The 14,789-nt window shown below is 34.3% G+C and overlaps 1 non-coding gene across 1 annotated transcript; it reads left to right on the plus strand.

Moving 5' to 3' along the window:
• The first annotated feature begins 8,110 nt into the window (after window positions 1-8,110).
• Trnat-ugu lies at window positions 8,111-8,183 on the plus strand. Its single transcript has one exon. It is a non-coding gene; the product is annotated as a tRNA-Thr (tRNA).
• The last annotated feature ends 6,606 nt before the right edge of the window (window positions 8,184-14,789 follow it).

Genomic DNA, 14,789 nt, shown 5'->3' on the forward strand with positions numbered 1-14,789 from the left:
TAGGTACAATGAATGAACTCGTCTTGTATAGACATTGTATACTAAAGTCTAGGAAACATGTGAATGATTGATGATTGAACGAAACTATTTACAGTTAGTAATAGACGAAACGTCTCACATTAGATCATTACAAAATATTTTGCTGACATTTGCAATTTACTGTGGCGCTGACCACATGTGAGTGGGATAAGCCTAGGAGATGATGATGATTTGTAATCAACTGTAGACAAATATTTCATGTAAGTATCGTAAGGTTCCCCCCCCCCCCCGTTAGCAGATAACGTGCATTATTCGCATATCTTGCCGATGTCTGAGGTCTCTTCTTAAATATCACTGAATAGCTTACTGCAAACTCGCACCTACATGAAAGATTATTCGTAAAAAATTATATTGATCTGTGCATTAATATTATGGTATTTATAAGGAAAAGGTCATTACAAATTTGTCATGTTTTTAAAATTTATTTTCAATTAAAATATTCTTTTATATTTTAACGTAATTTCTATCTAATATGTTTTACGTAATTTTACTTTATCAAAAATATTGCAATAAAACGTTAACTAAATGAAAAAAATATAGTGATAATATGCAATCACTACGAAAAGTTTTGATAGCAAAAAAAATGTTGCGTGTGAGTTAGGTCGACGTGTGATCTCAGCGCAGTACTATTTGATATTCAACATTCAACAGTGACAGGTTATCAAAAACAAATTCTCCATTTGATGTATATAATTAACCTTACATATATCAATTTAATTGACGTCAAAGGACACCAATTTCAAGGATAAAATCATCGTTATATCTTTATAAAGATCGTACAAAAACTGACGCAATAAAGATCGCTTCCATAGTCGTTGTCTAACCCACATTTAAACATGTTCAAACTTGTTAACCAATGGGAGTAGTAACTTCGAATAATTGGTTTCAACCAGAGCTTATTTTATATTTTGTTTAGTTGGTTTGAATATGGTTGGGGAGCTCGTATGACTAGGGCAGCAGGACATCAACGGGCGCGGCCAGTACCGAGCGTGACGTCACAGCGTCATGTCGCTCACCTTGACACATCGCAAATGTCGTTGTGTCGCTTCATTAATTCATATAAAAAACTGTAACTGGCTTGTGATGAGAATTTGATGAGCATTTATCGATCGCGTGTTAACATTTACACTGTTTCCATTGTACACATCGAATCGATTAATAATAACAATCTACTTGCTTTTCATTTGGTCATTCGATCTGACTATCGAATGATTGGTCAGTTTTTTAATCATTTCTATTATATTAATCTGGATATAACTTTCTTAGCTTTAATAACTTTTTGCGACACGAGAAATACCATCTTCTCCAACTCATTATGATGGGCAAAATCATAGGAAAGAGACGCGTTGGACGTAGGAAGAAGTCTTGGCTGAGGAACATCAGGGAGTGGACCAACATTGCCAGCGTTGAAGACCTGTTTCGCTTGGCGCAAGATAGGAAGAAATTCGCTTAGTTGAGGGCCAACCTCCAATAGTGGAGAGGCACAAGAAAAAAAAGCTTTAATAAATTATTTTGAGCTACACTTTTATGATCATTTATGATAATTTGTCTTAGAACCAAAGCGTTATAAATTTTCTGCAATAGTATGTATATGCCGTGCTATGTGACAGCTACTCAACATCCATAATATAATTTACATCTAGTAAAATCTACATCTGACAGTAAGCAATGTCAAAAACAAACAGTTTTAAGTTTTTATTGGACGATTTTAATTGATAATTTAGTTTTATATTATGTATAATGGAGACGCGCAGTCTTTGATACATCAACTGCCGGACTTTCGTCACATAGATGTCACAGCTTAGCGGGTATCGGCGTCTTTACCAACACAGCTTCCCAATTCGATTCCGAAATGATGCTAAATTATAAAAACATAACTGAAAATTCTTTATCTCGAAATCCACATATTATCAATGATAATTGAAGCGCTGCACCTTCCGAGTTCAATTTTATGCACATGCGTGAGAATGAGGAGTTACTTTCCTTAATCTAAGAAGATAACGAGATACAATCAGACAAATGATCATATTGATAAATTACGAAACTATGTATAATCAATCATAAATTTACATTATTACTTTAGAAATAATCATCTGAAGTCGCGGAAGACATCCCTGCTAACAACTGTTATAGCTTTTCAAATAACTACAAACTAAATAAGAATCGACAACGTATAATAATTTCAGATACACAGGAATATAGATACAGAAATATCAACTTTATTTTATAGTAAGCAAAGATTAAATTTGTTTCCATTAAAAACTTTACATATAAATTGGTCCTTAATAGCTTTATTATACAGAGCATCATTGAATGTAAAGTTTATCTTTGATTACAAGCGCTTGAATGTGTATTGCGCAGTCCTACAAATTTGTACCATTTGTATTGTGCTATATTTCTTATAGTTATATACACTAAAGTACTTTACATACAAACTAAAATTGTCGATATGTATGGCTTTTAAATTATCAAACTAAACTCTATTAAAAACCATTATTAAGATCCATGGAAATCTGCTATTATCAGTATATACTACTCTTTGGTTTGAAATCCACATCTTTATTACAAAGCCGTATAAACTTAAATATTTATATGCGTTATATTTGTATAATCATGTCTTCCTTATGTAGGTCAGTTAACAACAAATTATAGAGCTGTCGAGAAGTCTGTCGATGGCAGCAGTTATCGTAACGCATCGATAGATGTCGTGCAACACGCGGTCATCCGACACACTTATTGGTCAATTAGCAAGCTGTTAACATTGTAAATTATAATCACTGCAACACGCACATGTGGTCTATACATCTGATGTGATCATTATATGGCAGATTGTAGGAACTTATTACATTTGATATTTTCATATTTTTGCGCTTTGCAAGTCCCGAATAACGTTTTAGAATATTTTTTGAGAAAAACAGAGAATTTCTTTGTTCCAAGTAGTGGAAGAAATCTCTGTTTTTCTTCTTCGACTATGAAAATTTTTGCAAAAACAAGATTAGTAAGTCATCATTGTTCTATCTGCTCTCTTCTTTGTTAGTATACAAAAATGCTAGAATTAGTCCTTTTGATGAAAAGCGCTTAACAACTGTCACTTACACAAGTTTCTAATGGCGTGGCATACTCAAAAACATTTCAATTTCATATCAGCTAACCATTACTAATCTATATTTATTCGTGATGCCTCTCTATTACTATATTTAGCTAAGCAGTGACCAAATGCCCTTTGATGTCGCCGCTTAAAGTGATGTTATTATAACTAAGCAATAAAATTTCAATATTTTTTAATCTGTTAATTGACATAAAAACGAGCACAATATTACATATACTGAAGTTACTATCAAAGAGTTAAATAATGAGACACTAAAACAACTGAATGATATTTAGAATTGATTACACTGTTGAGTCGCAGATCATTTTTAAATCATCAGATGTGATGTTATTAAAAGATGTGATGATGTAATTGAAACCAACCATAAAAAAGGGTTTGAAGATTATTCTTTGAATTATCTCTATTCCATATAAGTTAAACTAATCCATGGTAAATATCGACATGAGCAAGCGCATCACTAGTGCCGTGCGCCGGCGAGGCCAAGCTCGTGATACGATCTTATTATATGTGTTGTATGTGCAATATATATGTGTTTATTTTATTATTGAATGAGAACGATTGTGGAATGTCGAAAATTCAGCATTTAACTATGTTATAACGTGTCATTAAACGTAAATAACGTAAACGGCTTTAAAATGATTAATCTTAGTTTATCGTACGTTATATTTCGTTGGATAGTTCTTTTTGACAATGCAAATATAAAAAGAACTTCTTCAACAATATCATCCATTACGACGGATAAAAAATAAATCGTAAAATAACACATACATTAGTGTAACGATGGAAAAAACAACGTGCATCGTTACTAAAAGACGCCCTCTGGAAGGAATCTCAAAAGATCCCTTTGGTTCAGTCACGCCGCGCGATACAAAGCGCCCTTTGATCTCCGCTGCGCCGCGCCGTGCTCCTGCACCACCGCTTACTAATATACTATTCACTAAACTTACTACTATCAACCTTACTTATCTTGTATACAACGTTTTACAAATATTGTTTCTAGTTGCCGTCACAACTAGTGTCATGCATGGAGAACGACGATGTGAAAAAAGATAAGTTAAATGAATTTGTAACAGTTAGACAACAGTTTAAGGGCATATCACATCAATGTTAACGATGAAATTATGTTCTCGAAAATACGTTGTAAAAGTTGAATTAAATTATTTTCTTTATAGTAAATAAATCCTTCGCTAACTATATTTTGGTAAAGTAAGCAAACAGCTTAATTGTCAGTTACAAATGTTCCCTAATGTACAATGTAAAAGAGATCCCAAGCCCCGCATGTTTTCCGCCGCAGAGTAGCCGTGTACACTAGCGGCCAAAGTTTCAGTACACGTCGGGATAGTTTTTGCGGCGTACGAACAGGTGTCCTTTATTAGATTTACAAAGTTCACACATGACCCGACAAAAAGTGTTAACTTTACCGCACCAAAGGGTGACAAAGTTTTGTTAAAATACGCGCTCTTAAATCAATTGCTAGTTGTATTTTACCAAAACTTAGAATTTATAACTTATATCATAAGTAAACTTCCACGTTGATTTATTTTTATTATAGAGCTTTTATTAGTAAGTCTTCTTATTTTAGAATAGTAATATTCCTTTTAAAGATGTGTTACTTTAAAATAATTTTCTCTCATTCACCTGGCTAACGACATAGATATTGCGATGTGTTCAGCCGCAGACAATGGCTCGTGTTTTTTATCACATAAATTCATAAGTACCGGAGCCGAACAGCCGCGACCCTACGTCATTTGTGACTTAGAGCCGCTTACGTCGTGTTTATTGGAGGGGTCAGGTGGGGAAGCGGATTTATTGCAAGACTTTCCTATATTACATGATAAAACATAATTTAACTTATCTACAACATAATAATTTAATACGAAGAAAGTACTTAAGTATAATTATTATACATAAAATATTTTATATACATAGTTTACAGTTACTACACATTCTGAAGTCACCCCTAACTTAGGGTAGGCTCCGAGCCCCTCGGTGGGAACGTATAGTGAGCTGATGATGATGATGATGAAATATCTTGAAAACAAACTTATATCGCATATCACAAAACAAAATATATTAAAGTATGTACCTATATGTATCACAATGTCACAATGTAAATTAATACGTTTGATACGTATTAGAACTAATGTAAAAATATTAAAAAATATTGTAAAGGCGTATGCAATGAGCGTCAAAATACAGCAGTTAATTCTTTCCTGAAGCTCTGGGACTAACAAGCCCCTATCAAACGTTCATTAAGGTAATGACCACACTGTAGGCTTTGCTATATACTAGGTAGAAACTTTATTACGCAAAATTACATGACAAACTTCTTGCTATGCTACCTATTGTGTACACACAGACAATATTATAGAAAGCTGATAACAATCTTAGTTACTTTAAAAATAGTAATACATAGATGTACATAGGTATATATGTACATAGGTTTGAGTTCTGTACCTCCAACTTGCCCAAAATATTACGATGATACTTGGGTGCAGGTAAAATTCCTAAAAAGCGAATAATGAGCGAAGCAGAGTTTTTCCGCTATAAGATTAATTAATAAAACATATTTATCTCCTTTTCTGTATCTCCAGCTTTAAGTATCGCGCACCGTGCACAGAGCAATAAATAAAAGCAGAGACAACACCTTGTTAACTGGAAATAATTAACGGCGGAAAAATAAAGCTGGCAGTGAGCTGCGAGCTCTATTGTACTCCAACGACCGCGCACTGTTCATTATACTGCGCGGAAAATACATTATATTCATTAAATTAAGAGTTTAGATAAACATCGGCAAACAATGGCACCGGTAACAAATAGTATTATGATGGATTAACTATAATAACATCGATAACATATTTCAAACCATCTCAAAAAAACTTATGAGAAGAAAACCATTGGTTATTTGAGTAACAAACGTTTGTTGATTAGAAAACTTAACGTTTATCACTTAATTACAACCCTTCATACTTTCAAAGTTATCCAATCTACGCCGCCCATCAAAGCTCTTCTCACACGAATGCAATTAATTGTAACCACTCACGTTCCTCGTATTCCCTTTACATTGATCAAAACATTTGTAAGAAACAAGATTAACGTTAAACATTTTGAATACACAATTAGAACATGTTTTCGTCGAGTATTCAATATCTGATAAATATATTTTTTTTTAAACTACAAACAAATTTGTGGTGCATTGAGTTCTCTTAATCTTATCACAAATAGTACAGTACGAAACAATTCACAATATCAATCCAAAGTAAAGACGGCATCATTTAATTTTAACTACGGATTATATTTTTCAAATCTAATTACTTAAAATATGTTGTAAACAAAGCGCGCGGACAGTAAATCTCTAATATCACCTGGGGGAGGCCGGCGGCGACGCGACGAATAATTTTATCCAGACGCATTTGTCGTGTGTCCCCCGTAGTGCCCCGTGTAGCGAATGTGCTCTGACCTCTGAACACAGGGGACTACGAACCGACTTAATTAAATTGTTTTTCATATTTAAATTGTTATAAAAAATTTGGATAACTGTTATTTTAATTTTTGAGCTATATTTACTGGTTATAAAACGTTGTTTTAAGGTCCAAACCATAATTACACTTCGTTACCAAGTTGATATTTTTCGAGGGTTTTTTTCTTTATTAGGATATCATTCGGTATTAATCATTCCAAAATTACAAACAAATTTGTTTGCTTAATTTTATATGAAACTAGCGACCCGCCCCGGCTTCGCACGGGTGCAATGCAAAATATACCTACTACAGAATAAATGCACAATTTATTAATTTTTTATTAATTTAAGGTACTTAAATGGATAAGGATTAATGCTGTATTGTTTAAAATCACTTCGTAAAAGAATAAAAATGGTTATGCTGGGTTATCCCTAAGAGATAGACATATACCATCGCGGACTTTTTTGTTGAACTTTTTAAGGTGAACAATACTGTAGTACATTATTTTGGTCTATCTCGTAGGGTTCAGCCAGCGTTTGCAATATAAGCGCAAAAAAACGTGCTTATTTACGACATCACATTAGAAAACTTTAAATTTATCAGTGTTTCTCTACTATATTATGCATTTATTATACATACAAACCTTCCTTAAGAATCACTCTATCTATTAAAAAAAACCGCGTCAAAATCCGTTGCGTAGTTTTAAAGATCTAAGCATACATACGGACATACAGCGAAAGCGACTTTGTTTTATACTATGTATGTATTGATTGATGATTTATTTATTAAAATCCAAATTTTCAATCATAGACCACGACGTATTAACAAAACTTCCCCAAACTTAAGTCGGTTAACTTAAGGTCACCGCTACGTCGTAGCGACGTAGGAGAGTGCTACATTGCCTACGCAGGGGCTGTTTACAAAAACAAGATGACTGGCTTAACGGCATCCCCGGCCCTCCCACGTCTTTATTGGCCCTCGTAGACTTCTTGTCAGACTAAAACAACATTATACAATAAGTAGTCAAGAAGTTATATTTTACAACTATATTTTTTTTTCTAAAGGCATTTGTTCTAAAGATTGTAATCCTAAGTATGTTCCCTTAAAATCTCTTAAATTATCTTTTTATATACGAGAAGGGGACAAACGAGCAGCGGGAACACCAAGGTGTTCATCGACGCCCATGGACATCTGCAATACCAGAGGAATCGCAGATGCGTTGAGGGCCTTTGAGATGGTAATACGCTCGCTTGGAATATAACAATATCCTTTTACATCTACTGTTAAATTGTATCGGAACTTTGCAATAGTTATTTGTTGTGAAGAATAGGAGATTGCTAATTGTTACCATACTGCGCTGGCACGTAATTTATTATATTTATTTTTCAATATTATGATTTATTCCATAAATGTTAATGGAATGATGATTTACCCATGTATATAAACTTGTATATTTTGGAATAATCTACATATTTATGTCATATTTTGCGACAATTGCGCAGCCTTCATAGCTCAGGGGTTAGAGCACTGGTCTTGTAAACCAGGGGTCGAGAGTTCAAATCTCTCTGGGGGCATCATTTTAAAATTATCTTTTCATTTCATTGATTTTGGCTACATTTGCATTTTGTCTTAAACATCGCATGGAAAATTGTTACCGTACAATATTGAATCAGTGGAACACTTCAACCATCAATTCGAACTAACTTGAAGAGACCCTCTCTCTTGTTAATTTTCAACGAATGCTTACCTTTTGGATAAAATTTTCCAGCATAAAATAACTTAGAGCTGGTGAGGTAATGGGCCGGCAACACTTAACAGTTACACCAGGTACCGAGCGCCCATAAACAAGTTTGTATTGCCTCCAACTATAACAACATAGAGGCGAAAATATCTCACACCGACACTATCTTAGCTTGTGGTTAATTTGAAATGAACCTAATGCTTTATATATCCGGACATTCCTTATTTGTTCAAACTGCGATATGGCCGAAAAATCTGTTTCTTATTACATCCTCATCGTGACAGAAGAAGAAAATTTAACTGTAAAATTTTAAACCAATAATGTTCAAAGAACTAAAAAAACGCATGAATAAATTCAAAAATGTTTAACAGTGCCGTGCGAGACACATTTAAATGGAAACAAGCACATTCGCCATTAAGGCTGCCGCGCAATGCGAGCTTTTTCGCCGGAATTATGTTTTTTAAATTTATGACAGGCTAAAATACGAAGTTTAAATATCTTGCGCTATCTACTGGCGGCCGGCCAAACTACCTGAACAATAAATAATTCAATCTGTGCAGACCCTATGCTCGGAGCGCGGGACATTATCGTCGGGGATGTTTTAGTGCGCGGGTAGCAGAGAGGAGGGGGGGGGGGGGGGGCGCCCGACAATTTTGATTTTATTAAACTTTCACACACACACATATATAAACATTTATGACATCACACAGTATCTAAGAACTGCGTTAAAGCTGAAAAAAGATAGTTTCTGATAAATTGGAGCATAATGCTTGTTAAACTCTTTTATTTATTTTTCATCTTAATAGGACATGATTGGAAACTTAACTAGGCCAGCGCGAGTTTCACTACACCAAAATTCCAAATTAATAAATTTGTTTAGAAATCTTAAAACCTTTTTTAAAGAGGGTGGCCGGGTTTGAAAAATTAATTACGATCCGTTCGTTTAAGACTCGCGAAAAAAATCTTTGAAAAGAAAGTTTTGCCGGCCTCGCTTTTTATTTAGAAGTTTTAAGTGTGGGGGTGGAAAAATTCTCACGTCTACAGTTATAAAAATATCTCAGCTCATCGAATAGCACTTTTAGCAAATATAGCAAGTTCGAATCCTAACCGAAACGTTCTTCGTAAATATAAAGTTACCAACATAAATAGCATCCATACGTCTGCATTTATTTAAAAAAGCAATTGTCTAAGTTAAGATTGAAATTGAAATTTATTTCTTTGCATTGATTAAATTATAAACAACAATTCCTGTAAATAAATTGCAATTTTAATCAACAAAGACAAAAAATGCCCTTTATCTAAATGTAAGGTTGTACGCGTACGTCGCTACGCAAGGATAATAAATAAGTTCGCGTCACGAGGAGTCTAGACAAAATGTAGACTACCTGACTCACTCGGGCAACTGCGTCCGGCCGCGCTCTTGGCTCTTCGCATTATAATTGCCGAAAGCCTATAAACTGTTGATATGGTATTGGAAAATTAATTAAGATATATAAGATGAGGAAGAAGCCAAATAGGAATAGGTTAGAAAGGATATAATAAGGTGTTGTCTATGCTCTGAGTTTTGATGTTGTTCAATTGTTATACGCTAATACCGCATCCAATATTTCGTAGTACGCAGTAAGATAGCGCGGGCCGGGGCTCACCTTCAGCTCACCTCACGGACAAACATCTCTCTTCGCCGTAACTGCGCGCTTTTATTGTCACTTGTTTATTGTTTCAATTTTACAGTTTGTTTTACTTTCTATGTAAAAATTGTTAGCAAGTTAGTCACTATTTATATCTCTTTTAGTTTTATGAGTGCAATGTAAAATAGATTTTTTATTTTAGAAATAGCTTTTTAATAACTGGCTTTTACAATAATAATTTCTCTTTGGATCATTAATATAAATCCTAATTACGCAATTAGTAAGTCAACTTATTTTATAACTAACGCAGTAAAGAGTTATTGCAAACATAAAAATACATAAAGAAGTTTTTATGTATTATGCCTAGTCATTCCAGACACAACACCGTTGCTTTTTAATAGAATATATACGAATTTACTGCCTCCAGAGAACTCCAAGTTTAAGACAATTCATTACTTGTACGACGCAATCTATTTGAGACAAGTTTTTCAAAAGGTTTAAAAGGAATGTAACAAAATGAAATGCCTTTTCAACAAAGCGACCATTCTAAGTAAGAACAAATAAGACCGCAGTTAAAGAAAATAGCGACGCGGTCAAGCTTCGAACCGGAAGTCGGGAAGGCGACAGGTGGAGGGCGGAAATGGCGGGAACTTCCGGTCGCGCCGAGAGCCTCCGCCCGAGTGCTATTACGCTGCAGGCCAGTGTCGAATGCTTTGTACACACCTATTGTATTTGACGGGGTTAACAAGTTTCTAATGTAAAGATTTTAGTCCAAACACGTATAAATTTATAATAATTACGGCTGAAATTCCCATATATATTTGAAAAGATATCAGATTAAAAATGAAGCACTTGACGAGCAAGACTACTTATACTGCAAAAAGTACGAACAAACTACGGTATAACATATAATGACATATATATGAGTGCAACTTTGTAACAAGCTACACTCATATATTAAAAATGTGAAATCATTTAATGAATTGAATACAAAATTGTTTCAATACATTTTAAATATGTAATTGTAAATAAAACATATAATAAAGTAAAGTTGAATTGTGTTATAGTTCATTCTTTGTAAAATAATCAAACATAAATTCAAACAATTACTTATTTCGTGAAAAAGTACAAACACACATGTGTGCCAGTAAGGGGACTGAAGATGGAGACGGAGACTGGGAACACTGCAAAATATAGCGGGGATAAAGAACTCTTGTATAAAATGTTCTTCCGTGCTTTGCTGGAGCCATGCCAGCCTACCTGCCACCACCGCGACCGACGCCGCTCGTATTGCGTTAAAATTGCTCTTTTTACGGCTCTGGGATTCATAACGACATGATCCTTCAACAGTCACAAGAATATATTAAATCAAATAGTTTAACTGTTATAGCAGAATGCAGAACGAAATTTATCTCATCAAAAAAAACTGTGTAAAAACATAACAACAAAGTTTACTAAGTATTTTAGAGTTTTACCTTTTCAAATACCTTTTTAAATAAAAGATTGCAACTAAAGATATATTGTTTGAATTTATTTTTTTAAGAAAATGTTAAAAACATTGAAAGAACACATTTACCATGCTATAAAAAGTCCAAGGAAGATTCTTTGCGTGAAGAAATATTTGTTTTGGCAACAATCCACCGGTTAGGTAGTCAGTGTCAGGTACACTGCAATGGGGCAGGGGAGGGGAAGCAGAAAAAGCACCGCGCATTCTTACTGAAATATAACTTATCTTGCTCCGTTGTAGTTGTATGTAATAAATATGAACAAAAATCTGCAAACATGATATTCACTACCTACTTATCATGTGATGCATTTTTTTCTTAAATATTTTCTATTCTTATTTTAGTCCTCTTTCCCTTCGCATCCTTTTCTTATTAGGAAAGGATATATAATTTAAATATCCTCTTTCTGTGCATCCCCTTCTCCGTTGATTAAAGGTAGACAACGCATCTGCAATAAAAACTTCTATTGAGCAATGTATCTGTTACTTTAGTTGTATACAATAAATCGTGTAACAGTGATACCTCTCAGGTAAATCACAGTTGATATCTCTTGTTAGCCACACAAACGAGTCACCTTCATTCTTGGCCGCATTTAATTGTCCGATTCTCTTTAATGGCGTCTTAACTTCGTTGCCGAGATATCTCCTAACCGCTTAGCGCTTATCCACTGGTGTCGACACAAAATCTTATTTCTGTCGATTTACTAGCATTTACTCGATTTGTATAATTTTTATAAACAGTCTTCAGTCTTAATCGCGTGTAGAAATCATTACACTTAATATTCTTACTGTTAAATACTTTTACAAAAAAAAAATCAAATACTTTACTCTATATTCAGTCTGTATGCAATATTGTTTTCGAATTTAAAAAAAAATAGATGGAAACAAAATGTTCTTCCTTCACCTCATTCAAACTTAACATTACTTACACATAAGTCTAAGGCGAATTAGCTAATGTGTGTCGAAAACATTGGACAACCGCGTTCCCCTTAAAGTGAGATCGGTTGTAAGTGGCGAGGCTAATAAAGCCCGGCGCTACTCGCGACTAATCTCACGCCTTACCCGCGCCGTGTGCATACACCTTAATGTTCCGACACAATTCAACAACTTACGAGTCATGGGATACACAAAATGAATTTATTTAAGCATATACGACGTAAATTATCTAATTATTATCGTTTGGTTATTGTTTTATATAGTCAATTAATATAAATCAATCCTCAATTATTCTTTACTACATACTTATTGATACTTATACATAGAGCGTCGGTGGCTCAGGGATTAAGCACTTGACTTGCAATCTGCAGGTCTTGGGTTCGAATCCCGCCATGTACCAATGTGTTTTTCGATTTTCGATTTACATATGTACATTTATCCGACGTTCTTACGGTAAAGGAAAACATCGTGATGCAACCTGCACATATCTGAGAAGAAATTCAATGATATGTGTGAAGTCAACCAACCCGCACTTGGCCAGCGTGGTTGACTATGGCCTAGTCACTCCTAAATTGGGGTAGGCTCCGAGCCCCTCGGTGGGGACGTATAGTGAGCTGATGATGATGATGACATACTTATTGATATAATCCTGAATTGTCATAACTAAGTAAACACAGCTCTATAAATTTTAAATAGTTAACTGGCTTGTAATATTTAATTGCGAGAAGAAACAATAAGTCTATGACTTAGACCAAACAGCTTGAAGGAAGCTTGGCCAGACGATGGGCTTTAACTAATCTTATTATACTTTAATGCTTTTAAGCTCCATTGTGTGGAGTTTGGTCTTGAGATAGTGACGCACGGGGTCAGGTGGGCGTCGGCGATTGAATCAACTCGCCTCACAAACTTAATGCCACTCTAACTCACCACCGAGCCAAATTATATTATCTTAGCAAATCTAAACTAATGGCATCTCAAGTGTTATTTATTGATTTTAAATTGCACGTAAATAAAAAGAATATTTCCATATAAACTTATGGTCTGAACTAAAGTCAAACGGGTCAGTTAAAATGTCGACCATACAATCTTTACACGTAAATTTAATATTATTAGTTAATTTTTTATTTTCCTCTTTAAAAAAAAAAGATAAGCAAAAAAACTGTGTTAGAAATTGGAGATAAGTCTTAAGCAAACAAAAAAATATAATCAAAAATCTAGTTTCAATCAAAGCTAACTCTTCTTCATAACTAGCACTTTTCTTTAATTAAAAGCCCAGTCAAGTTATCATAACACAAAGAATATCTGTACATAGTACCGATAGCTATAAAGAAATAGGGGCTAACTCAATCCAAGTAATGCTCATGCATAAGACAACAGCGGTGTACAATAACGCAGAGGCAGCATCGGCAACATCAGCAGGCCATAAGCCTTGCGGGACGTTTGCGTTGAGCATTTTCGCTGAGCATTTGCATGTTGAGCGCAAAGGCAATCCACTTACAGAGCCGCTTACCTGCAGCGCTCGGCCGGCGATCACAGCGACATACATTGAAACCTCTTTATTTTATTTGAATTTTTCCTAATTTTTGACTAACTAATATTTTATTCTAAAGATTTTACTAAAAAAACTATAAATATTCATATAACTTATAAGGTTACAATCGATAAGTTACAAGTTTAGCTCTGATGAAAAGACTAGAAACAATTATGCATCTCGTAAAGTACTGAGTAGCAAGAAATATTTTCGATTAAGTTAATCATAACAACATCTCGTAATAAAATTATAAATCAATACATACATTTCCTTAATAGCTGTGTATTCTATAATAAAGTAATTCTAACACCGTTTTTCACATTATAAAGAGTTTTAGTCGCTGCAACTCCACGTCTTTTCATTGTCAATTTGTTGAGGACTTACCTCTTCATAAAGGGGGGTTGGAATTTTTCTTTATTGTCCGGATTATTTGAGCAACGGCGGAGTTTACGCGATCTCAAGATGGCCGCCGGTGCTTTACGACATTATCAAACTTCCATTCACCTTTATACTGTGATATTAAGTTATTGACGAACGGAATAAGGGGCTTCGCTTTTAACGAAATGGATTCAAGCAGTTTTTACGATAACGCTTTTACAAGTAGGTAAATAGGGGATTGTACAATATTTATGGTCATTGTAGGATAACCATTTATACTGTTAGGTTTTGTAACAGGTTTCAATGATTTAAAAACATTTTTCTTTCGCTTGTCGGAATTAAATTTCTAAATTCATTGTTACAAAATAACAATTGTGTTCTGAAAACAGAAACGCTATCTGCGTTCCTGTTCCGACATCCGAGTTCTGGCAGAACACGTAATGAAATGTTCAGTTAGTTTTT

This window comes from Papilio machaon, chromosome 8, assembly GCF_912999745.1.
Source record: "Papilio machaon chromosome 8, ilPapMach1.1, whole genome shotgun sequence".
Taxonomy (NCBI): Eukaryota; Metazoa; Arthropoda; class Insecta; order Lepidoptera; family Papilionidae; genus Papilio; species Papilio machaon.